At 47.8% G+C, this 25,132-nt stretch overlaps 1 protein-coding gene across 6 annotated transcripts in view; it reads right to left on the bottom strand.

The window, feature by feature from the left end:
• The window catches only part of IL1R1 (interleukin 1 receptor type 1), a 122,173-nt gene extending 97,398 nt beyond the window's left edge, over nucleotides 1-24,775 (bottom strand). For 2 of the 6 annotated variants that reach the window (XM_058278250.2, XM_058278245.2), the window contains exons 1-2: nucleotides 13,899-14,153; nucleotides 10,282-10,369 (exon numbers count right to left, since the gene is read on the bottom strand). The gene's annotated coding sequence lies outside the window, so the exon portion shown is untranslated. Of the gene's footprint in view, nucleotides 1-10,281; nucleotides 10,370-13,811; nucleotides 14,154-19,346; nucleotides 20,011-22,516; nucleotides 23,428-24,337 lie in introns of those variants that run through there. The other 4 variants (XM_058278249.1, XM_058278246.2, XM_058278248.2 and 1 more) reach the window with 4 other exon arrangements.
• Nucleotides 24,776-25,132: the final 357 nt, after the last annotated feature.

Raw genomic sequence — 25,132 nt, 5'->3', positions numbered from 1 at the left:
ATGTGAGTGAGCATGTGTGTTATAAAGGTATCCTGAGATCAAAGGATCAGGACTTTTACATATAGTTTTGTTTTGGTTTGTTTTATCCCACCCCCCTTGTGGCTTTTTGCATGCTGACTTGCATGCTGTCCATTCGCTGTGTGTTCTTCTGTATCTGTATTTATTTTATTTTCTCCTCCCCCCTTGTGGCTTGCTTGCTGTCTGCTCTCTGTGTCCATTCACTGTGTGCTCTTCTGTGTTTGTTTGTTTGTTTGCTTGTCTGTTGCGTTCTGTTGCGTCACTTTTCTGAGTTGGCTCTCCACGGTGCCTGCAGACCAGGCAGTGCTCCGCAGCATGCAGCAAGCCTGCCTTCACAAGGAGGCCTCTAGATGTGAACCAGGGCCTCCCCTATGGTAGATGGGAGCCCAACTGATTGAGCCACAGCCGCTTCCCTATATATAGTTTTGAACAAAGAACTCTACAAGTGGATATCTAATCTCTTTGAAAATATCCACTATTCCTTTCGTATCTAGTGCTCACCCCTGCATTCCTGCAATATTTGAATTTGTATCTCCCTTTATACCTGTGCTTCTTAATAATTGTTATAACTTTGCACATCATTGCTTCTCTCCTACCAGCTACCTAGTTCCTAAGAGTAAGATCCCTATTCCAAGACCTTTTCCAGTGGCTTCAATATCTAAGCACATAGCAAATGTCATAACATGCTCACCATGCATATTTGTTAAATGAATATATTTTTTCTTGTGCAAACTGATTATCAAAAAAGATTTAGTAGGGAATTTTCATGTCTGGATTGGATGAAGTCAAAGAGTTGACCATATTTCAGTTTGCAAGGACTTTAGAAGTCAGGTAATCCAAATGCTGGTCACATGACCAGGTGAAAGACACATGACTGGTTAAGGACAGTACAAGGTAATCCACGTGTGACCAACCAAATTTGCCAAGATCAAGTCAGGAAACAAGTGAAAAATATAAGAAGATTTTATATATTTTTTACGAAAATGGTAAAATATATGTATTAATTGAAAAATTCATGAATTGCAGAAACATTGAATAAATGAAAAAGTAAAAATCACCAAACTAGCCCACCATGTGGAGTAGGCAGTATTTTAAATGACAACAAAAATCTTTCCTTTATTATTTTTAAGTTATTGGACACCAGTACAAAAAATATTCCTACCGTTCTGATTTGAAAATCTCAATGAGAAAATGGGCAGGCCTTATTGGACATTGCAGTGGATTGAAGAAAGTTGCAAATTTTGTCACTCTTACTTTTGCGAGGTGCAGGATAGGGTTCCTCCCCTCAGTCTGGCATGACGGTTTCCCCCGGAGACAGTGGAAGTGACGCTGGGCCAGTTCTGGGCCTCAACCTCCAGAAAATCCAGCTTCTTCCACTTTAACAGTTTTGGGAGCCCTGAATTACTGTGTAAGAAACAGGCTGCCCTTCTGGAGAGAAGATGTGGAAAGGTCATTTGGAGAGGCCCTGAGACTCCAGGGAGGGAAGGCCAGCATCAGGCATCACAGCCTGCCATCTAGCTCAGCCTTCCAGCTGGCCTCACCGTCGGGCCAGCCACGCAAATGAGCCATATGGAAGCTCTCCAGCCCAATTAGCCCACCAGATGATATCACATGGAGCAGAAGAGTGTCTGCCTGATCCCAGCCAACCCACAGCATCATGTGGGCTCTAAGCCACCAAGTTTTTAATTTGTTGTTTTGTACAGCAATAGATATCTGAAACAGCTACTAAAAATCATAGTGTTGGAGCATGATGGAGAAGTGCAATATCCAAATGCTAAACCTCGAGTCATATCGTGAAGCTGCAGACGATGTGCTGGTCATCAGTGATGAAATGAGATCATGGAATTTGAAGAGGACCAGAGTTGAGAACTGACTGAGCTACTTATGAGCTCCTTGACCTTAAATAAGTAACTCAACCTGATTACTCCTCTGTCATCTCACCATCTAACAAGGGCGCGGTTGATGTTGATTTTAAAATGTTCTGAAAAGCCAGATGAAACCTTGTAGGAGAAGATGCTTTCCACTAGGCAGAGTGAGGTTGCTTTTTACCCATTTCTTCTCTTTTCTTTGTGCTTAGAGATTAGTTGGTCATGAACCACGAGAATGCTGTTGTCTCCTATCTTGGAAAGTGAAAAGTATTATTTAAGAAGGAGCCCTGAGAGTTCCTTATGCGCTCAGATTTTTAATCAATTTCACTGAGGTTCTGTAAAACATTGGAGTGGGGCTAGCAAGGGTGGTTGTCAAATCACAGTGGAAACTTCTGAAAAAGCCACCAACACTTCCCCTTTTAGTCATCATTGGTCTCCTCTAAGCTAGCTCAATGCCTGGGGGTGGAAGATGAAAGTGAGGGAAGAAAATAAGAGCAGAGAATTTTCTGGGATGAGTGATCTAATCTCGTTCCCTTTTGGGGGTGGCCATGGCTCCTTTCTCCACCCCAAGATTTAGCAGATTCATCCTTTTGCCTAACAGATACTTTTCAGTACCTCAGTGAGATGTTTTGTTCATTATACATCTCTTCCACTAGCATGCAAGCAGCATGAGATCAGGAACCTTGTCTATTATGGTCACCGTATTGCATATATGGTCCCTAGAACAGAGCCTTGAACATTGAGGAAATGTCTCTCACTTTGGCCACAGACTTACCGCATTGGGAATGGGGCCTTGGGAATCTGCCACTTACTGAGTTGCCTCAGTATTAAGACTGAGAACTACCTGACCTAGTGTCTGGTTCAAACAAGAACATTTAGAAAAGGGCTAGGAAAAGGTATCATGATATTCCAAACCCAGGTTAAAGGAAGTTTTTATACCCACCATACCAGGAGCAATTTCCAAAGGGACCTACCAGCCCATTCGACCTGGTTCAAGCCCCGGACTGGCCGGCAAAGGTGACCTCTTGTTCTTTGCACTGTGCACACCTCCTCCCAGCACCTCCCAGGTGGTGGCAAGCCCTGATGTAAAGCAATGGAAGCCCTGGGCCTCTGGCTCTGGGATTGCTTCTGTGGAAAGAAAAGGCCTGCAGAGAGAAGGGAGACTGAAGGTTTGCTCGTCTGAGAGAGGCAGGACGGAGAGGCAGCGTGACTTGGGATGAGACGAGGCTTTAAACCAGTGTCCAATCTCATTCCTTACAATATGTAACTGTGAGACAGATCAGAGAGTAGAATGAGAAAACATAGGAGGACATTTTCATAATCCTCAAGAGAAAAAGGACTTCTCAGCATAACATAAAACTCAGAAGCCAAAAGGAAAATGACTTGTAATTTCAGCTACATAAAAGTGAAAAACTTTTGTATAAAATAGACATCTAGGGAAAAAACTGACAAATAAATGAAAACTTAGGGGAAAGAGTTACCACATACATTACCAACAAAAGTTTAATGCTTGAAATAAATTAACAAGTCCTACAAATCCAAGAGAAAAATTGACAAAGATATGAAGAACCAGTACAGAGAACAAGAAAAAATGCCCCAAAAGCTTGAAAAATACATTCAAGATTATTAATAACCAAAGCAACATGAATTAATAGAGCGGTAAAATACCATTCAGGGGCAGATTCTGAAAGATTACTAATATCAGGATAAATGAAGTATAAGGAAGCAGGTATAGCCACTGGGCGTGCAAATCATTAAGGTCTTTTCTGGAGGATGAAATGTCAATACTGAGCAAAATTTAAAACACATGCTGTTTGAGCCTGCAATTTAATTTCTAGAAGTTTATCCTAAACAGATAATTATGCAAGTAAACAGTATTATATGTACAGCACACAGCTGTCTTTTCACAGCATTGGAAATTTTTAAAAATTTGGCACAACTCTAAAGACTCTTTGTGTATGGCCCATATGCTTCCAGGGTAGATGACCCTTGGCCACATTACTGGTTTAGGAGAAGACACCTGAGCCAAGAGGTCCAATCCAGGTAAATCTCAAGACAATGTCTGGGATATTAAAGTGGTAACATTTCTCTCCCTTCTGCTGAAAATCCTGGTGGGAGGTTGGAAACCTGGGTACCACTTAAAACCTTCAAACAAAACCAACACACAGAGGATAGCATATCATAGGAATGCAAATAATAACACCACCACCAACAAATGAGCTAGACCCCCTGGATTAAGCCCATCCTGAAAGCAGCTTTTCTATGAACTGCAGTTACATGGACCAATACATTTCCTTAGAGTTAAGCCAGTTTGAGTCTCTTTCAGAAACTTGCAGCCAAAAGTTGCATGATAGAGTCACCAATGGGAAATTGGTTAAATCAATTAGGACAGCGCCATAATGAACTGTTTTTTTTAAGTATTTGTTTTTTATTTTTTCTCTATTTTTTTAAAATATTACATTCAAAAAACATAAGCGGTCCCCATATACCACCCGTCCCCCTCACCCCACTCCTCCCACATCAACAACCTCTTTCATCATCATTGGGCATTCATTGCATTTGGTGAATACATTTTGGAGCACTGCTGCACCACATGGATATTGTTTTACATTGTAGCTTACACTCTCCTCCCCAGTCCACCCAGTGGGCCATGGCAGGACATACAATGTTCAGCATCTGTTGATGCAGCACCACCCTGGACAACTCCAAGTCCTGAAAATGCCCCCACATCACCTCTCTTCTTCCTCTCCCTACCCTCAGCAGCTACCGTGGCCAATGTCGCCACACCAGTGCTACAATTTCTTCTATTACTAGTCACAATAGTTCCATAGTACAATATCAGTAAGTCCACTGTAGTCCATACTCTATTCTTTCATCCTATGGACCCTGGGATGGTGATGTCCACTCCACCTCTATTTCAGGAGGGGGCTTAGATTCCACATGGATGATGGATGCAATTCTACACATGCCTCTTCTGTCACTTTTACTGAACCTGTGGTTGGCACTGGGGTTGGTGTATACTCAGGAGAACTGAATCTCTGGACTGTCCATGTGACAGCCAGGCCCTAAACCTCAGCAGACTTGCAACTCCTACCCTCTGGTCTATTGGACTTACCCCAGCCAGCTAACAGGGAGGTGAAGAAGGTCAACCACCACACCAGGGAGCCAAGAGTGCCTACAACTGTAGGCGGGATAATTGCATCCATCATAATGAACTATTGTTCAGTTGATGAAAAAGGTAGCTCTACCTGCAGTGCTATGCAGAGACTTCCATTAGGTATGCTCGTGAAGAAAATGTTAGGGAATCATGTCTGGAATCACCCTGTGATAGATGGAATTGTCCCCCCAAATGATATCCCATTGATATGCTCAAGTCCTAAACGCTGGACCCATGAAGGTGATTTTATTTGGAAATAGAGTGTTTGAAGATGCGATTATTTAAATGAAGGCAAAGAGCACTGGGGGTTCCTTCTAAGAAAAGAAAAAAGTCACAGACATGGTGACGAAGGCCACTAGAGGAGGCAGGGACTGAAGGGCTGCGGCTGCAAGGCAGGGAAGGCCAAGGGCTGGAGCCACCCCGCAGCCGTGAGAAGGACCACGGCCCTGCCGCCACTGTGGTTTGGATTTCCAGCCTCCAGGACTGTGAGACTGTTGAGAAATAAAAAGCATAAGCTTGCAAAAATATTTAACAAGTCACTCCTGTCCCCACTTATGTGGATCAGCCTGTGAGGGCATGGATTTGCAGGAGAATATCAAATGAAGAACTCCTGCCCCCTGTTTCTGTGACTCAGCCTGTGAAAACATGGCCTAGCAGGAAGATATCAAAAGAGTGAAGTCTCCCCCCACCCCGCTTCTGTAAATCAGCCTTCAACCTTACACCTGCCTTCTGCTTCTGTAACCCCTCTTGCAAGATTTTGCCCGGCAATGCATTAGCCAATGAGCCAAAGTCATGCTGATCCCACATAAAATCCTATATAGACTGATGGAAACTGAAAAACGGAACTCAGAATTTGGAGACTGACTCTCCTCTGGGCCTGCGCATAATAAATCTGTTCCTCCACTTCTCCTGAGAAGCCGGTTTTGGGTTTTTCTGCAGTTTAGAACTCCTGGCTTTGCTGCAACAGGGCAATACATTTCTGCTGTGGTAAGTCACCAAGCTATTGGTACTCTATTAGGACAGTCCTAGAAAACAAAGGCATACCCCTTTAATTAAAAAAAGAAAAGTAAATTGAGCTATAGATGGAGATGTGTAAATTAGAATCATGGGGGAGTTTATCGCTTCCTATATACACTTCTGATTTTGTGAGTATTTAGCCCTTCTGAAATCTTGAAGCGCTCTTGGTAATATCATTAAAAAAGCATGATATAACAGATATTAATGGCATAGTCTTCAACTATCTTAGTTTTATCCCATAAGATCAATTGGCATAATCTTCTGCCAATTCCCTTTCTCCAGTTCTTGTCTGCCTTGAAATAGAATGTGTGTTTTAATCTTTAAAAATAATAAAAATAAGTAAAAACTAACTCTGAGACATTACCTTATACAAGCTTGACATTCTCACCTATAAGGTAAGAACAGGAGTTGCAAAGAATAAAGGCAACACATTGAACACACTGAACTGATAATCAGTGATAGATAGTTCTCTTTTTTCTATTTTCTTCAGGTAAAATGAGCACTTCCTAAAATTATTGTTGCTTGGAGGCCCAATGAAGCTCACTCTATGACATCTCTTCAAACACCCTAGAAGCACAGCAGTTCCCGGAATCCACGATGGAGTCAGTGCTGGGGCTTTAAGGAAACCTTAGATTCATTGAACAACGAGCTGAAAAGGAACCTTAGAAACGATCTGATCGACCTACTCATTTTACAGAACGTTCTTTAGTCCAGATAAATCCCTTGGAATTTTCCTTAAACTGGATTGTTTTAACGTGAAAAAAAAAAAAAAGTGAAAACCTGCCAGCGGGTGGAGCCTTGGGCCAGGTCCCCAGATGCCTTGGGTCATATCCAGAGGTGAGAGAAGAGAAAGCGGGCACCAGGGCGGCAGTTTCCCGTGAGGCCTGAGTCAGAGCCTCCTTCCACCCCACTCACAGTTCTGATTTCCTTTGCTAAAGCTAAGAAAACAGCCACATTTGCGAGTGTTTCTGAATGCCCCTCTGCTGGCCCTCCTACTCGCTCTTTTTTTCCCCTTTCTTTGTCCCACCCTGCTGTTTTTGCTGTCTGTGTCCATTCGCTGTGTGATCTTCTGTGTCTATTTCTCTTTTTGTCTTTTCTTCTCATCTTTCTCCTCTAGGATTCACTGGAATTAGATCCTGGGGACCTCTGGTGTGGAGAGAGGGTCCCTGTCATTTGCACCACCTCAGTTCCTGGTCTCTGCTGTGCTTCACCTTGACTCTCCCCTTCTTCTCTCTTTTCTTTGTAGTTGTGTCATCATCTTGTTGTGTGACTCACTCGCGTGGGCACTGGCTCACCGCACGGACACTCGGCTTGCTGCGTGGGCACTCGGCTTGCTGCGTGGGCACTCGGCTTGCTGTGTGGGTACTCGGCTTGCTGCGAGGGCACTCGACTTGCCATGTGAGCACTGGCTCACCGCGCAGGCACTGGCTCACCACAGGGGTACTCATGCGGGCACTCAGCTCACCACGCAGGCACTGGCTGGCCGCACGGGCAATGACTCACCACGTGGGCACTCACATGGGGACATGGCTGACATCATGGGCACTTAGATCACCACATGGACACTCGGCTCGCCGCGCAGGCACTTGGCTCACCGTGCCTCCCTCATTTGGCATTGGAATCCTTCTTCAGAACACTGCAAGCCTTTCCACTTCTAAAGGAAAAAATGCTGACACCTGAGCTTCTGCGCCTCCTGCACTGCCTTCCTGCACAAGGATCCCAGTGGGGAGGGGACCCAGGTACTGGTGGAGGGAAGGATGCGCACCTGCTGGGACGGATGGAAATGCACACCCTAAAGGTGGCAGGAAGGAAAGCGAAGGATTGCGGGGGCTGGGACTGGTAACAATTTCAGGGCATCTGGGGAGACAGAAGAAGGTGCTAAGAAGGGATTCTCTAATAGACTGTGTGAGATACTCAACTAGAGATAAAGGAGAAGAGATTCTTTTACTTTTGCTGTAATGAATGGCACACACACAAATTGGTGTTTTTTAAGAGACTCCAATAAAGTTTTAAATTATTGTCATTTCTTATTGGTTATCAGACTGGCACTTCTTGTAAGTGACAGGTTGAACAAAGCTGGACCTTGTAGCTACCCAGCTTTTAATGTAATATGAGAAATCTTGCTACGCATATCTAAATGTGGCACAGGGAATTTAGGAAAGACATATGATTCTTTATACGTTTTTACATAAAGAGATACTATTCTATCATATTATTTGAAAATCTTATCAAGTGCAAAAGAAATAAAAGTTCACAGTGTACCTGCCTGGCACGTAGTGGACACTGAGCCAATATTTATGGAGTAGCTCAGTGACTTTGCTCTGTGACCTAAAGCAAGTGACTTGCCTTTGTTGGGGCCCAGATTCCTCTCTGTGAATGGAGATGACGACACCCCCTGCATGGGATGGTGGCAAGGGTGAAGAGGCGAAGTGCTTTGTCTGGGAAAGGTATGTGGTAAACCTAAGTTAGCAGGAATGGTGGGTGTGGCCAGCCTTGGCCCTGCTGTACCGAAACCACCCATCTGGGTGCTTGGAGGTGAACTCTTCCAAGATCTTCATAATCCATAGACTACTCACACTGTAACTGTGTCTCCCTTCTAGAATGCACATCCTGCCCTGCACACAGCGGCTCCGTCTGTTTTGTACTTTGGTTTGGGCCAGGCCCCTGGTCTAGAAGGGCTTTCCAGCCCCTGGTCTAGAAGGGCTTTCCAGCCCCTGCTCTCCCCAGCAAGACTCAACCCTCCTTTGAAGGCCAGCCCCCAGTTTCACCTCTCCACGAAGCCTTCAAACTGCCGTCCCAGGCCACCTCTCTCTGCCCTGCCCTGCCCTGGGCACCCTTCTCCCTTCCAAGACAGCGCCGCCATCAGGCAGCTGCAGGCTTGAAGCAAAAGGCCAGTTTAGTAGGCTCCAAGCTGACTTTCAAAACTCTCATCTTAAACGCCTTGAATCTGGCCCTTGAGAAAGGAAAGTTTTGTTGCTTTTTTGTTTTGTTTTCTTACTTAATTCTGAAAACAAGAACCAGAAGCACAGACGCCTGGAGGCATTGGTTTAAGACAGAAACCAGAGAATTCCTGCTCAAAGGAAATGCGAGTTTGATCATCAGAGTAAGAAGAGCAGTTCGGACGGAATGTGCCCAGGCTTCCCAGCTGGCGTGAAGTGAGAAGGAACTGGGGCGTGGAGGGATTTTTACCGCAAACGTCATATTGAAGCCCCATGTCCAACGTGGGCGAAGAGGGAGAGGAGGAGGTACGGGGAGCTGGGCCCAGGCGAAGCCTCAAAGTTCAGGCAGCCCGGCGAGCTACAGGAAGGCTCTGGAAATTTCCGGCGCTATCCCCACAAAACGTGTCTGCTTAGACCAGAGACAGAGCAGCAAACTTGAACAGCAGCATCACAATGTCACATGGCCAGACTGATAAGCTTGAGAGGATGGAGACCAGTGTGGACAGCACTGAGAAGGGGAGAAGGGGCGGGCAGAGAATCCTGGACTAAGCTGACATCCTTCAGTAGGCGTGCTTGAGATCGAAAGGACCTAGGTTAATTTGAACAGGGAAAGCTTAACCTCTTCCACTATCAACAGAAGTGGGGACTCCCGAGGCAAGTTAGGTTCAGTCATACAGAAGTAAAGTTATGTCATTATGTAATTGTGACTAAATTTTATACCTGCTATTGTAAGGGCAAATACAAATATAAAAAGAAATATAAATATATGTAGATATAAATTTAAATATATATACATTTTCCCTGGGGCAAAAAAGGGAAAAAACTGCTCCTCTTCCCTCTTCTTAGAACATTCTTGGAAAACCTGTAATTATAAATCTGCCCCATGGAGATAGTTGTAAATTGTTTTAAAAGCTAAATCAGCTTTTGCCAGCTTTACCACCCAGAAATGTCTTTCTTCAGGACCCAGGAGTCTCTCTGAAATGTAAACGTCAAGGAAGGCAGCCCTTAGCTCCCCATTCATGGGAATTTAACTTGACGCTTCTGTCATAGAGAAAGGAGGAGTATTATTATTTCTTTGGATAGAGGCAATTAGCAAACGCAAAGTCCACCCCAATTACCAGGTGAATTTAAGACGTACCATGTGTGACAAAGGGTGCTTTCAAAAACTCTTACTTGAGGACTCATTGTCGTTTATCTTGAGAACATGTACATAATGGATTGTATCTGCTTGGCTCCATAAAAGGGTGAGATCTTTTTCTTTGAGATCTCTTTAGTGGATTACCTGTGATGAATCACCTGCTGGTCTGATGCTTATTCAATGATGATTTTTTTCTTTCTTTCTTTCTCTTCTACCTTTGTGGAGAGGTTTCCTAGGTTAGGAAAAGATTTTTTAAAAATTCTATTTCCCCAGCATTCTATTACAAGGCAGCCCCCACCCTCTGCCCCCATCTTCCCCCTCATTCCTTGGTTGGTTCATCCAGTTTGCCCAGGATTGTCCTGGTTTTTAGCACTGAAAGTTCCACAGCCTGAGAATTGCTTAGTCCTGGGCAGACCAGCACAACTGGTCAATCTATTTAGCACTTATGTAGTATGTTCCCAGGATATCCTTGTTTGATTTTAAGTGGAATGAAGCAGGGATTGAGTGTGACATTCAGGCTACATCCATTCAACCAGCAAAGGTAGTGAATGCAGCTGTGCCTGCTCTGAGGCCTGCTGGGGGAGGATGACTCCTAGACCAATAATTAAAATACAGTGTGATCCAAGAAAACATAAATTAACAAAATGAGATGCCACCCCAAACCTACCAGAATGGCTAAAATTAAAAAGACAGTAACAAATGTTGACGAAGGTGTGGAGCCTCTGGAACTCTCATACTCTGCTGGTGGAAATGTAAAATAGCACAACCAGTTTGGGAAAAATTCTTGCACTTTCTTATAAAACTAAAAATGCACCTACCCTTTGGCCCAACAAACCCAATCTTAGATATTTATTCAACAGATACAAAAATCTAGGTCCACAGACACCTGTACTGCATAGCAGCCTTAGTCCTAATAGCCAAAAACTGGAAAAAGCACAGACACAGGAAAACTGGTAAACAAACCATAATGTAGTCATACAATGGAATTGTTTTCATTTCAATAAATAAATAAATAAATAAAAGAGAATGAACTATTGGTACATCCAACAAAGATGGAGCCCCAAATCATGCTGAGTGGAAGAAGACATACATGAAAAAATATCTACTATGCAATTCCATTCATATGAAACTTTGGGAAAGACAAATCTGTCTTTAATTAGATTAGTGGTCTTGGCTGAGGTAAGGGGTTCTATGGAAGGGGCACAAGGGAATCTTTTGGGGATGTTGGAAACGTTCTATGTCTCCCCTGTGGTGGTGGTTGCTTGGGTGTACACATTTGTCAAAGCTCATCAACCTGTACATTTTAAATGGGTGCATTTTATTTTTGCACATTTCACAAAATGGGTGCATTTTATTTCTTCTGATTTTTAAAAATCAGAAGAAAATAAAAGACAACATGTATACAGTAAAACAGACATGCCTAGGCAGTGAAGGAAGCCTTCCCCACTAGGCTGGTACTGAAAGGCTGGAAGGAATTTCACCAGGTAGAGAAGAGAGGGAGTGCATTCTGGACACATGCAGGCGGGCAGGTGCCCAAGGTGAAAGCAGGTGGCAGGCTCCAGGGGCGGCGGCAGAAGAGGAGGCGGGTGGAGGCTACTGTAAAAGGTGAGAGATGAAGGGTCGGGCTGGGTGTGTTTGTGACAGGCCTGGCATGGCCCGCAGGGGATGTTGGACTCTACCACCGGCCCGGCCATCGCTGACCCACAGTGTCTCTAACATCGCCAGAACAGTTGGGAAGTGCAGTGCAAGCAATGTGCTACTAATTAGGTCACGGTCAAGGCTGTCCCTGTAATGTCCCCGCCCCTCCCGGGCAGCGGGTTGTATTTTCTTAAGAGGAGGAGGAGGAGGCCAGGTTGGGGCGGCAGGCAGGAGCGTCCATAAGAGGCGCTCTGCGTGGGAGCTGCAGCAAGGGCTGTTTTCCTGAAAGGAAGCAGTCGGAAAGAGAGCTGTGCTCCACGAAGGTGCTCTGGCTACGGAGTGGAGGGAGAACTGGCACGGGGTGAAACTAGAAGCCCAGAGACCAGTTAGCCAGCTGGATCAATGACGCAAAGCACCACAGGGGCCGGTTACAGCAGTGGAGATGGAGAGAAGAACGCACATTTAGCATTTATTTTAGGAAACAGGTTCAATAGGGCTAGGTCAGATCAAGAGCCACAAGGGCGCCGGGATACGCTGTGAAGTTTGGACTTGGTGTCCTGGTGACTTGAAGGTGGCGTACAACAAGATGTGGAACAGGCAGGGCGCTTGGGGAACGAGCTTGCGTTCAGAAGCTAGTGACAGTGTCCCACGTTCAGTACCTTCTCGGCTGTTTACCTCAATCTCAGTGCAGCTTCCCCGTGGGCTTTCTGCGTGGCATGCTGACGTTGTACCAGCTTCCTGGGGACATAGCCTAGTCCATAGCCAAGGACACCCCTCCCCTACTCCCACCCTCTCGCACCTGTTCTACTCCCAGACCAGGAAGTGAGAGTGGAGAGAGATGCCAAGGGGGAAAGACTGCATCTCACTGTTCTAAGAGCACCTCATCTATGCTGCACCTGCACAATGTGGCCCTAAATTAAGTGATTTATTCTGAACTGCACAGACCTGGCCTAATGGCTCTAAGAAATAAAAAAGAAATAAAAAGTCACCCTCCGTGACCAGCAACCCAGTACAACAGTAAGAAATAAGCAGTGCTCTAGGATACCGGGCCCTGGAGCTTTGGTTCGTGGTGTGTATGGAATAAAGCCCGGCACACTGGCACTGATGGCATCAGATGCTCCTAGCAGAGTCTCCTGGACGCGAGTTCCCAGTGCAGACCGTCCTCATGTTGCTTGCACATTCTCATTAGCCAGCGCACCTCGTGGAGGCGTTCAGAACTGAGGCATGACTTTAGTGGAATATTTCCATGATAAATAGAAGTGCTTCTATATCTCAATATACATATTGCCAGGTAGCAACAGAAATGCAAATTCAGTTGAGAGCCAGTCCAGAGATGTCCCCGGGCAACAAAGCATTCTCAGAGCCTTACTGCAGAACGCTTTTATTCTGGGAATGGGCGAGCAGCCAAGGCATCTGGCGAATTCCCTAAGAAGACAGGGGTTGGGGAGTCAGAAGCTACAGAGCGGGCTGGTTCTCCCCAGCCGACAGGACATGTGGGCCAGACCGAGCTGGGAATGTGCCGTGACTCAGCACTTATCCCGGCTTCTCAGGAAGGGGCCGCCTTCGCCCCCTGACTCAGCATTCCCTTCTGACCGGCCTCAGCCGCAGGCGGCGGGGCCTGCCCGGAGGAAGCTGTCGCAGTGTGTGCTGCCAGCCCTGGCTGTCCTCGCACGACCGCTTCGGCCGGCCCTGAGGCCCTGCCCGGCTGCCACAGCCCCCAGGGAGGCTCACTCACCCGCGAGACGGAACGTTCCGTCCGTTGTGGGGAGATGAGCTGTGAGGAGCATGTCGGCCGCCCGGCCCCGACTCCCCGAGTCTCCCGGCGGCTAGCAGGCGTTGCCTCCCTCCCTGGAGACCTAACCCCCCTTCGGGGTGACCGTTTCCTTTCACCTTTCCCTGTGACTAAATAAGAAGTGTCAGAGGCCACCAGTGACTGACCACAGGCTCCTCAGCCCCTCAGGACAGACATCCTGCTGTGGCGGTGGCCGCCAGGGCAGGGCAGGGAAGATTTAGCAGAAGAAGGACACTCCACACACCTGAGCTAACAGCTCTACCTGTTGGAGAATAACGAGGGGCTTCTGTTTCAGGAAGAGGGGGAGGTCGCATTGCGCCCACGTATTTACCACACGATTCTTTAAACGGTGTGATGACACCTGGCGAGGAGCCTCGGCTTCTCCAGGCAGCTGAAGGGACGGGGTTGGAAGCGGGCTGCGAGTGGCAGGGCCTCAGAGCCAGCTCGGAGCTGCCATCACTGTGGGGCCTTGGGAAAACGATGTGACCTCTCTGTGCCTCGGTTTCCTCATCCGTAAAGGAGGAATGATGGGAAATGACAAAGCCTGAGGCACAGAGTTCCTTTTGTTCGGGCTTCCATCCGTGAGCACCTACTGTGTGTCAGACACGTTCTGGGTCGCTGTCACACATCAGGGAGCAAACGCACAGATTCCGGCCCTGGTGGAGAAAGAAGGGAATAAAGGGAGTGGGTGGGGGTGAGGGGACAGGGCTGGGGTGAGGGCGAGCAGCACCCTTAGGGCCCGCAATGCCGGCACCCCCCCCAGGGTGGTCACGGCCCGGCCGTAAGAGCCAGTGCTTCTTGAGCTTTGCATCGGAGTCACCCGGGACAGAGGCAAGGGTGCAAGTGCAGGAGAGACAACTTCAGCTATGGATGATCCAGGCAGGTAAAGCGCCTGGTACAGTACCTGGAATATCGGCCCTTAATAAGCGGTAGCTGTTCCAAAGAGCACCCAAGAGGAGGCAAAAAAAGAAAAAAAAAAAACATAAAAAAATGAAAACATCAATTCTCAACCGTTTCAGCAGTGCTCCATTTAGTGTTGGAGCAGACAGCCCCAACACTGCAGATCCCTGGCTCTCGGCTCTAGCTGCATTTGAGACCCTCCCCCCCCAGGGTGGGGCAGGGCAGAGTCAGTTAGATCTGAACAAAACAGAACAAAATCATGGATGTGGAGCGGCAACCCCAGAGTTTTGATTCAGTTGGGGCAATGCCAGAGTTTTGATTCAGTTGGTCTGGGGTGAAGCTCCGGCAACACATTTTAAAAGCTCCCGCAGGGGATTCTAGAGCACAGCTAGGAAACATTTTAATCACCGGAAGCAATCTTCGGGGTGGCGTGTACTACCAGGCAATCGTTGTGTCAAGCACTTTTCCTGAATTATCTCATTTCACCCTCACCACAAATCTACAAGGTCAGGGCTACTATTATCCCATTTCACAGATGAGAAAAACAAAGGATCAAGATTTTATGGAAATCACTCAAGGTCAAATATTTCACCTCTTTTCTGCCACAGCAGGGGAGCAACTAATGCTTTTCATGGGTTTACTGAGTTATCAGGAGAAGATGAAATGTGCCCAATGAACTCTGCTTTTAAAAAAAGCAGAGCTCAGCGTGGTTTATTTTATAAGGATTAACATGCGAAAATTGTTCAAAGTTTCCAAAGCCAGCTGTGCAGAGATGAGCTTGTTTTCTGTTTCCTGGAAAATTCATCTAGCAGCACATTCTGAAATGATTCCCGATAAATGAATTGTACTGTTCAGTCATGGTGAGTCAGGAGCAAGAAGCCAGGGGCTTGTCAAATCCAACACGTCAGAAATAAAACTCAGCGGCACTGAAAAGCAGTGGTCTCTTGCCTTGAACCACAAGGTGAAGTCTAAGAGGAAGCTCAGTTTCCGAAGGAGAATTAGCCAGGTCTCAAAGGAGCCACTGGATCTGTGAGTCAAAGGAGCCACTGGATCTGTGAGTCTAGACGCGAAAGAAAATGCCAGAAAGATAGACGCTTCTGACCATCGTGTCCTGAAGCAGAACCCTAGTAATTAAGAAGTGTGGGCAGCCACCCCACAGTGAGCCCGTTGGGGTCCCAGAGCTCAGGCTGCCTAGCGATGCCAGAGTACGGAAAGCTTCTGGGAAAGCTGGAGGCTGGGGCACAGCCCAGAATCATTTATTCTCCTTTCAAACTATCACTGCAGAATCACACTCAGCTGCTTACTAGCTGTGTGACCTTAGGCAAGTTACTTAACCTTTCAGAGTCTCCATAAACGGTAGCTAATATTGTGTGTTGTTATACAAAGTGGTTGGGTCTTTACAGGATTATGTAATGCACAGCCCATTATGCAGCACAAGGGTAGGCAAACTTCCTCCCTAAAGACCCAGAGAGCAAATAGTTAAGGCCTGGTGGGCCAAGAAAAAAAGTCAAGGACATTGTGGAGGTGCTTAGACAACAAGAGGGAAAACTCCAGTTCTGCCTGGCCCAGTTTGCCTGGGCTCAGCCCTTCCCGGTGGACGGCACACTTTGTGCACCTTGTGTTTGCTGGAAACAGATTCTGGAAGGAGACCTGCTGGAAGGAGACCTGCTGGGAGGAGACCTGCTGGGAGGAGACCTGCTGGAAGGAGAGGGGCCTGAGGGCCAGGAGGCAGCACGGAGAGCGGCTCAGCCACCACCGCTCATCTCTCTCTTTGCCCCAGTGACAAACAGATCCCAGGGGCCCCTTCTCTCCTGGAAAGCATAGCTGTATCAACTTGGGCAGCTGGACTGGGGCGCGGCTGCATCACTGCCTTCCAGGCTGAGAGATACGGCTCAGTGCCCGGCCACTGCCAACAGCAGAATCCCCAGGGGGTAGGAGGGCCCTGGGGTGGCAGCGAGGTGGCTCCAATGGCAGGGAAGGCAGGTGCGGGGAGCAGAGGAGGAACGGAGTGCAGGGGCTCCCACCCGGGACTCCTCTGCTCGCAGTGCCTGTGGACCATACGAAATAGGTGCCAGGCCACCCCTGGCCCCAGGGCCAAAGTGTGCGGACCCTTAAGATAGCAGGAGAGGCCTCGGTGCAAGCCCAGGGCTGGCGGGGTGGGGTGGGTTGGGGAGCGGCCAGCCAGCACGCCTCGGCAGCTTCCTCTGGAGCACAGCCTATCAATGGGTTGGGAAAACATTTAGTGGGTTGTGATCAGCATTTTTAAACACGAAAAAGAAGAGAATGGGATCTAGCCAGGTTTTTGGTCGCATTCATGGGCATATGGGTATAACTTCTGGCTGCAAGGTCAAGTGGGTTTCATACCGAGGATTGTGCCCTCGACTTTGTACAGTTCAGAAGAGGTTTTCTCATCATTCTTCAAGTCCTCAAGTTTGAGGATAAGCTCCTGGAGGAAAGGAGTCAAGTCACAATCTCCTGGGTACCCCCAAATCTACCTACTTACCAGGACCCTAGAGAGGGCAGGGCCTTGGCCAGCACCTCCTGCCACACTTGGCACCCTCAGACTCCCAGCAGGACGAGTGGGAAGGCCTCCAGGCCGGCACTGCCAGGGTGTGCCAGGGGTCCCTCGTTCTGGCAGGGGGAGGGGGTTGAGGGACCACAGGGGGCCCTGGATGCCCAGAGCTCGGGCAGCTCATGTCCCCACCCCAACTTCAGTGCAGTAGCTCTGTGTTTTCTTTTTTAAAGCTTAAATTTCGGACTTACAGGCTCCAGTTCTGTACTATTAAACAACCCAAAAGGCAGGAAGGCCCTCTGGTCTGTCCAACCCATTTTATACCTAGAACAAACCGAAGTGCCCCGGAAAAGGCGGCCGCGTGGGAGGGAGGCAGCACAGAGGTCCCGGCTCCCCCCCACCCAGGGCGGAGGTCTGTCCCCCAGCCCGTCCTGCCTCCCCAGAGAGCCCCGATCCTGCTCTGGGAGCCATTTCTCGTGGACAAGTCCCCGTGCACCCAGTGTTAAAGCAGAGCGCTCCTACGTGGCGTTCCTAGTAGGGGGGTCATTGCCCTAGGATGGCGTCCGTGGCCCACGCACGGCCCGGCTTAGGGACCTTGGACAGGTCACTTCCCTTCTCCAGACTCTGGTTTCTTAAGTCCTTTGTGCCTGTCCCTTCTGTGTCTCTGTCCTGCAAGCCGATCCTCCCAAAAGGCAAATAGAGGTCTCGGGCCTTAGCCCCAGAGGCTGGCTGCTTCAGGCCCCCTCCACTAGGACACACGCCCCGTGCGTGAGTGGTGACCCCCGCCGCCTGGACGGGACGGTGACAGGCACCATCTGCTCCTGAATCAAGGGGACTCGGAGCCCAGCTCAGCCTTACAGGGAGGCCCAAGGAAGCCATGCTGGGGGCCAGGAGCCCTGTTGGAGCCCCCAGGAAGTCAAGCAACGTGGCTTTTGCTTGGAGTTGAGGAAACCAAGGCTTGGAAGGGTCACATGACCATGGGGCGAGGAGCTGGAGGAGAGTGAGGAGGGGTGCCGAGAAAGGGAGGGGGTGAGAGAGGGAGAGGAAAAGAGGAGAGAGGGAAAGAGAAAGAGAGGAGAGAAGGAGAAAGAGAGGAAAAGGGAGAAAGAGCACAAGAGAGAAAGGAAGTAAGAAAGAAGGAGAGAGGGAGAAGAGGAACGGGAGGGCGAGAGGAAAAAAGCAGAAAGGGAGGAGAGAGAAATGGAGGGGTTAGAGAAGAAGAGGTAGAGGCAGAGTTCGAGGTGCAGATGTCAATTATCATCTGACAACTGTCTTCTGTGATGGGAATTTTACACACATTGTCTCATCTAAGCCTCACAATAACTGTGCCATATGGGTTTAATAAGCCCATTTTACAAATGAGAGAAGTGAGACTCAGAAAGGGTAAGGAAATGACCCCCCAGTGACAGCTCTGGTCTTCACGCTCAGTTGGAAGGAGGAAGGAGTAAACGATGGAGAGAGGCAATTACCCAAACCCCCCTTCCGTCCCCAGCTCTTTGCCCCAATTAGCTTAAAGACACAAATGGTTCTCTGCATTCTCACAAACTCCCTTCCTGCTGTGAGTTGCTTCTGCAGGACTGTAGATGTTTATGAATAAGGCTCTTGAGTGGGGAAAAGGCAGATGCAGAAATAAGAAGAATTGCCCAAGTCTCTTGGATTCTTCCCTGGCAAAATTGAGGTTGACAGCTTCCATGCAGAACTGGTGTGAGGCTCAAATCCCTGGGCAAGGGGGCTTTGGTGGCAGCCCTGCAGGACATCGCGGCTACCTCGTAGGCTCAAAGCTTTCCAGGCTTGCCTGATGGAGAGGCCAGAGGCAGCTCCCCCAGTTCTATGTATGTTCTCTCACCTGGCCGGGGGTGACGGATTGTCCCTTTTTTACAGATGAGGACTAGAAGTTCAGTGATGCCAATTAGACGTGGGGCAGGCAGGCTGTGCCAAGTTAGGAAAAGCTTCAAATCCTGTAATCACAGGTAGAAGAGCCCTGGACGCGAGGGATAGGTAGGCCGTCACCCTCGGTGGGCCGTGGATCAGGTTCCTGGGACCCCACTTGAGCTAAGGATGGGCACTGAGCGTCTGGCCCAGCCCCCAAGCCAACGCTCCACTCCACTGAGAGGGAAGGAAACCAGGAAAGAAGAGCTGGGCCAGTTTGGAGAGAGTTCCAGGGCTTGAAATGTTGAAAGAGGACTTGGGCTTCTCAGGAGGATTCCCTTGCAGGAAGATATGAGGACGTCACCAGCAGCTGGAAGCCGGGGACCCCATGCTGTTCTTCTCCCGTCAGTTTTCAGGTACCCCCATGTCCTTGGGTACATAAAGCCAGGAACCACCCCCCACCAACTTCCCAGGAACCGCTCTCGCCCAGGTACTCACCAGCAAACAAACTCCGAAGAGCCATTCGAAAGAGAGAGCTGGTACCACACTTCTGAAAAGAGGTCAAAGTACCTTTGAAAACAGGGGGAGTGGCTGTTTGTTTAGGAGATGGTCAAAGGGCCATGAAGTTTGTTCAAGGGGGTCAGACGGGAAGGTCCCTCTGCTGACGTTTTAAATTTTAGGATGTGCGATTAGAAGTTTAGTGGATTATTCAGGGCCAAGACTCCTCCTTAGGGTGTGAGAATCAATTCCCCCCAAATTCACAAGCCCTGTTTACTTTCAACAGGGCCAGGTGCTGAGGCTGTGAGCGCTCAGGGAAATGGGATACATGTGACCTCGCTGTATGGCCTCGGTCCACTGATTTAGGGGGCGCCTCAGCGTCCTTACGTGGAATTGGGAACGCAATCCTGCCTGCTTCCCAGATGGTGAGACCACACATATGGGATCATTTTACACCTTCCAGTAGTCAAGGTCTCATGGCATTCTTTTTCCCCCAATCGCGTTTTCTTCATCTTTGGGAACGTCTCACCAAAGCGGGATTTCTATGTGCACTCAATCATCGCGTTCGCAAGCAGTGAGGTCCCAGGAAAATGATGACTCAGGCCAATGCTCCAGGGGCTTTCCCAGCAAGGGAGCCATCCCTGACCACTCTGCCACCTCATTTCTGAAAAGGAAAAAGAATCACTTACCACCCACTCCATATTGGACAACCGCTTTGTCAGAAATGGCATGCCACCCCACACAAGTCAAATAATGCGCATGATCACCCCATGTCATTTGGATGTTTCGGCCTTTGATTCCGGCTGATGGGAAGCACAGTGCCAAAGCTTTGGGGTTTTTTCAAGAATATGCTCCAAATCTCTTACTGCAGCCTACTTTTGGCTCTGGGTGCAATAATAGGGACTTAAAAACTCAGGAAGGGAAAAAATGGTCATTCCAAAGAGAAGGACCAACCGCCCCCTCCAAGAACCCCAGGGAGGGGCCTCCTGCCTCATTTTTCTGTCCAGCCACACGTGTCGGCAACGCTGCCCTCCCAGAAAATCAAGCCCAAGAGAGAAAGCAATCACCAAGCCAATAATCTACCTGCCTGATAGTTTTAAGAGCCAAACCAGAAGGATTGTCTTCTCGCTCTTCCTAGAGATGAGGAAACAGTGACGCAAAGACAGAGGCACCCAGCTTGAGCTGTAGAGCAGGTGGGACATGTCCCCCCAGACCTGGCCACTCAGGCTATGCCATCCTCACTGATTGGTCCAGAGAAGCACGCAGGACACAAGCTGGACAGGTCATGCACTTCCCTGGGCACGTTCAACCAGAGACTCTGGTAAATGATCCTTGCCCATACGTTTGCTGTGGTCCCTCCATCTTGGGCTACAAGTGGCTAATACACTTGGCCCCTGGAAAAAAACCTCTCCTCGAAACACCAAGATGACACACCCTGATGATAGATCCAGCCATGCCTGAAGCTGCTCCAGCCCTGGCCCTTGCTTCCCTCTTTTATGAGCCAATCGATTCTCTCTCTTTTTCTTATGCTACATTGCAATGGGATGTCACTTGTAAATAAAAGAATATTTACTAATATAAGTGCTTCCTTCCAAGGAGTGGGATGATGTATAAAGTTTTATTTTTGTATTCATCTACATATTTTGACCCTGGATTTTTAAAAAAATAGTGAAAAAATGAAAGACATAAATTTAAAATCTTGAAATGCTACTTTTATAAATACATTGGTAGGAGAAGTTGCCTGCTCATTTGATCTAAATTGGTCAAACAATGGGCTTTCCGAACAAGGCTCTGTAATAGGATCTTGTCCTTTTGAATGCTGTCAGAGGAGAGAATGCCCCAGTGGATCCACTCAGCCTTTGGACGCAAGAAGGGAAAATCATTTATTGCTGTCATACTGAGAAGTTTTTGAAAAAACTTTCAGGAAACTGAAATCAAATGTTTTCTGGAAAATCTAATTGCTGCTCTGCACTCACTAAGATGGTTTATTAATGACGAGCTCATTAAATACCCATTGGTGATTGAGCAACGCTATGAGCCAGATGCTGTCAGGGGCACAAGACTAACTACCATCTTGTAAGGCAGATATTCTGACGGAGAAGCCCGAAAGAGTAAGTTGAATAGTTCTGTGCCAAGATCACAGTGCTGCCAAATAAAGAGCTGGGATTAGAACCCCAGCTGTGTGTTCGCAGTCCTGCAGTGTTTGGCACATTGTGCAATGCCAACAGGAAAGGAAAGTTTTCCAGACCAGCACTGGCTCATGGCACACACACAGTCACAGTGAGGGAATGAACGAGGGATGGATGAGTGAGTGGATGAATGAGTGGAATCGTAACTATCTAGAGCATTAGAAATATGATCGATAGATCTTACGGGACTCTGCAGATAAGACACAGCCATTTAAAGATGATCAAAACAGAGACAGGCAGAATCTTTGTAACTAGTGTGTCAGCTGAACTAAAAGGGAAAAACCACTCCAGGGAGAAAGGAGATGGGTCAGTGTGGGATGCAAAAGCACACCAAAGTCAACCAAAGCGGAGGACAAGGAGTAGGACGGGCACACCATCACAGCTCCCCAAGGCAGCGGATGTTGCCAGTTCTCTGATAAGAAAGCGTTGGTGACTAAGGTCAACATGATACCGTGCAATGCTTGTGCATTAATAACTAGTAAAATGAAAGAAGTTGTCCATGTGAGAGTAGTGGGGGGTGTGGGGAGTGGCATATATGGGAATCTCATATTTTTTAATGTAACATTTTGTGTGATCCATGTATCTTTAATAAAAGATAATAATTTTTTAAAAATTTTAATTAAAAAAAACTTCAAAAAACACAAAAACTAGTAAGATATCCACATATTCATTTTGACTTGTAGCACCTGAATTTGGTTCTCACACCATCTTTTTGTGGTCATAATAGAGCCCTGAATCCAAGGACTTCCTTAGGCTGAGCCAGGTGATGGCAGCATCTGTAGGCCCAGGGCAAAGGAGGTCAGTCCAAGGAAGCAGTGCCCTCAAAAGTGGGGCCAAATATGGCAGATGCAAGCCAACGGGTACCCCATTCTACCTATGGATGCTATAGCATCTGCCATCACCAGCCTCCAATACGCCCCCCCAGTCATCTGCACCTTCGAGTGTTCATGCCCTGGTGATCAACTGCTCAAAATGACTGACCTGCAGAAATGACAGTAGGTGACTTCCAGGACTAGATCATAAAAGCCATGACAGCTTCCACCCTGGTCTTTGCCATCATCACAGGCTCTGGGGAAAGCCAGCCACCACGTCATGAAGACACTCAAGCTGCCGGAGTGCCAGGCACATGACTGCATGATCACGGAAGCCACGTCGAGGCCCAGCCCTGCCAGAATTGCCCCTGTGTTATCTGTTTGCTTCAAATAGACATTAACAATAAGCTCTAGCGGCCTAAAGTCCTCTACTGAACCAAGAAACAATCTACTCAAGCTTCGCGACTTTGGTACAACAGGAGTATTTCCAAACTGCAGGTGTTTGTTGAGGGAGGCTCACCAGCATCAGTCAACAGGGGCTTTCAAAGCATTGGCCCACAGGAGAGCTCTGACTGCAAGACCATTTGGTGGAAGATTCCAGAAGGCTTCTGACATGCTGATCAGATAGGCTGCCGGCTTCCTTCTGCCTTGGCCTAAATTCCAGTTGTTGGCTCGATTTAAAAGGGTCTTAATAGTCTCCTTCATCCACACCCAGGAGAATCTATTGTATCTGCTGGAAGTGAGGTGCTTTCTCCCATCTTCCCGCATTTATTGACAGCAGGGGTTGTGTGATTAACCTTAGACATCCCATTGTCTCTGTCGTGGGTGGGATCAGATTACCAAAGTGCAAAGCAGTCTCCAGGGCTCATGGCCAACTTAAACATCTCATCTGGAAACCGTTTTGTAGGCACAGCAGATTTCTGGAGTACTTTGGGAGCCAGCTAGAAAAGCCATTAAAACTTTTCTAGCTCAAGCCCTTCATTTTGCACGTAAGAAGCATGAAATTCAGTGATGTTAGGTGATATGTGGCTACGGTCACGCAGGTAGCCCTTCAAGTAGAGAGACCGCCAGTCTGCTTATCTAAAGGAAAGAGGAATGCAGTGAAAGATAATATCGTTCCCCTCCCATAACTCTTTTCCTCCTCCGAGACAACCAGCCTTACCTCCTTTTATGCATCCTTTAGAAATATTCAAGGCAGATGCACTTTCAGGAGGTATGTTTATAAACTTCTCTTTTCCATAAACCAACGAATACATGTGGTCACCCTTGTTCCAGCCCCAGTTATCTCCATTTTGTCAAAGGTGCCCCGAAGTCAAGCAGTCCTCTTTTTACTGGCCAGACCCTCCCGGTGCCCACATTTCCTCCATGTGTTCACTCATCTGCTAACTCCTTCAAGAGGTGCTTAGACATTCTCTGCAGGTAGGTTTTGCAGACCAGCTCGCAGCTGGCCCTCCAGGCTCCATCCACGTAAACACGGGCTCAACGAGGCCATCACCGACATCCTAACTCTGACTCTCTTGAAGGGTGTTCAGTGGTGCTCCCAGCAAGGGTGTGTCATGGTACTTTGTAGTTTACCAAACTGAGGGAAATTCTATGTTTTGCTTGAATGATATACAGAAAATCATTTCACCTGCCAAGAGGAGTTGAAAACAGCTCTCTGTTGGCTGCGGGGAGCACACAGAAAGAGCCAGTGTCCTGGATTAGCGGAGGGCACAGAGCCTGCAGCTGCCACCAGACAGCTCCCTGCTGCATCAACAAAGAAGCAGTCAGGTTTCGCAGCGTGGGACACACGCCCTCCTCAGCGACAGCGCTACCCGCCTCCAACTCCTGAACCACGATGGTAAATTGAGCCCTTTTGCCTCTGGCCCCAAATTCATGGGAGTTCTGCTACTAATAACTCACTCTATAAAATAAAAAATACCTAAACTGATAACGAAAATACACAGAAATGCAAATCCGTGCTTTTAACTACCATAGAAATCAAACCCACCTTAAAAGCCACCCAATAAATGATTCCTTGGGAAGGCTTTTCTGCACAGGTTGGACAAACCGAGCTTTCTCTCGAAGTTTAGTGAAATCAGAACTGAAGCCACCTTCTTCATCTTCTTCCCAGCTGTATCTTCCTGTAGTAAGCGTATCAGTTTTCATTGCTTCAAGGCTCTTGGAATCTTATTAAAAATTTAGGTCGGCTGTCTCAAAAACTTTCACTGCTACTCAATGCTATTTTTAAAAAAACCCCAAAAACCACTTCTAATATTATATGTAGGAGGAGGGATCGTTTCCATGGCAACATCTACTGCTACTTGACAAAGATCTTACTCTGCCTTGCTGAGTCAGCTAAGTTGTCCCGAGGTGACTAAGCAGTCGTGTGACAGAAGAGGCCCAGGGAAATTTCCCCAAACGCTCCGATGGCCCTGCCATGCTGTCTAAATTTCCAGCACAAGTGAATCCCTTCATTGGAGGCCTCTGGTTAAAGGTAAATGCTCTCTACAAATAGGAATCCGTCCACTTTCGCAGCCAGTAGAATCCCAGCAGGCCTCGAAACGGAACCCTGTGGTCAGAGGAAAAGCCGCTGCCTGAGGGATCTTAAAGTCGCCTCGGCTACTGAACACGATAAAATAGGTGCATACGGGTGCCCTGCCGCTCCCACAGGTCTTAGCAAGATTGGGTTTAGCATAAACTATACCAAAGTATGAGTTCCGTGTTTTCTCGACTTTTATCCAGACTGTAGGAAAGAAAAGAAGGAAAGACTAAGGATGAGGAACCTTTCCAGCTGGACCAGAGT

The sequence above is a fragment of the Dasypus novemcinctus genome, chromosome 17, assembly GCF_030445035.2.
Source record: "Dasypus novemcinctus isolate mDasNov1 chromosome 17, mDasNov1.1.hap2, whole genome shotgun sequence".
Classification (NCBI taxonomy): Eukaryota; Metazoa; Chordata; class Mammalia; order Cingulata; family Dasypodidae; genus Dasypus; species Dasypus novemcinctus.
The sequence above is the reverse complement of the archived record's forward strand: the minus strand, read 5'-3'. Positions and strand labels throughout refer to the sequence as shown.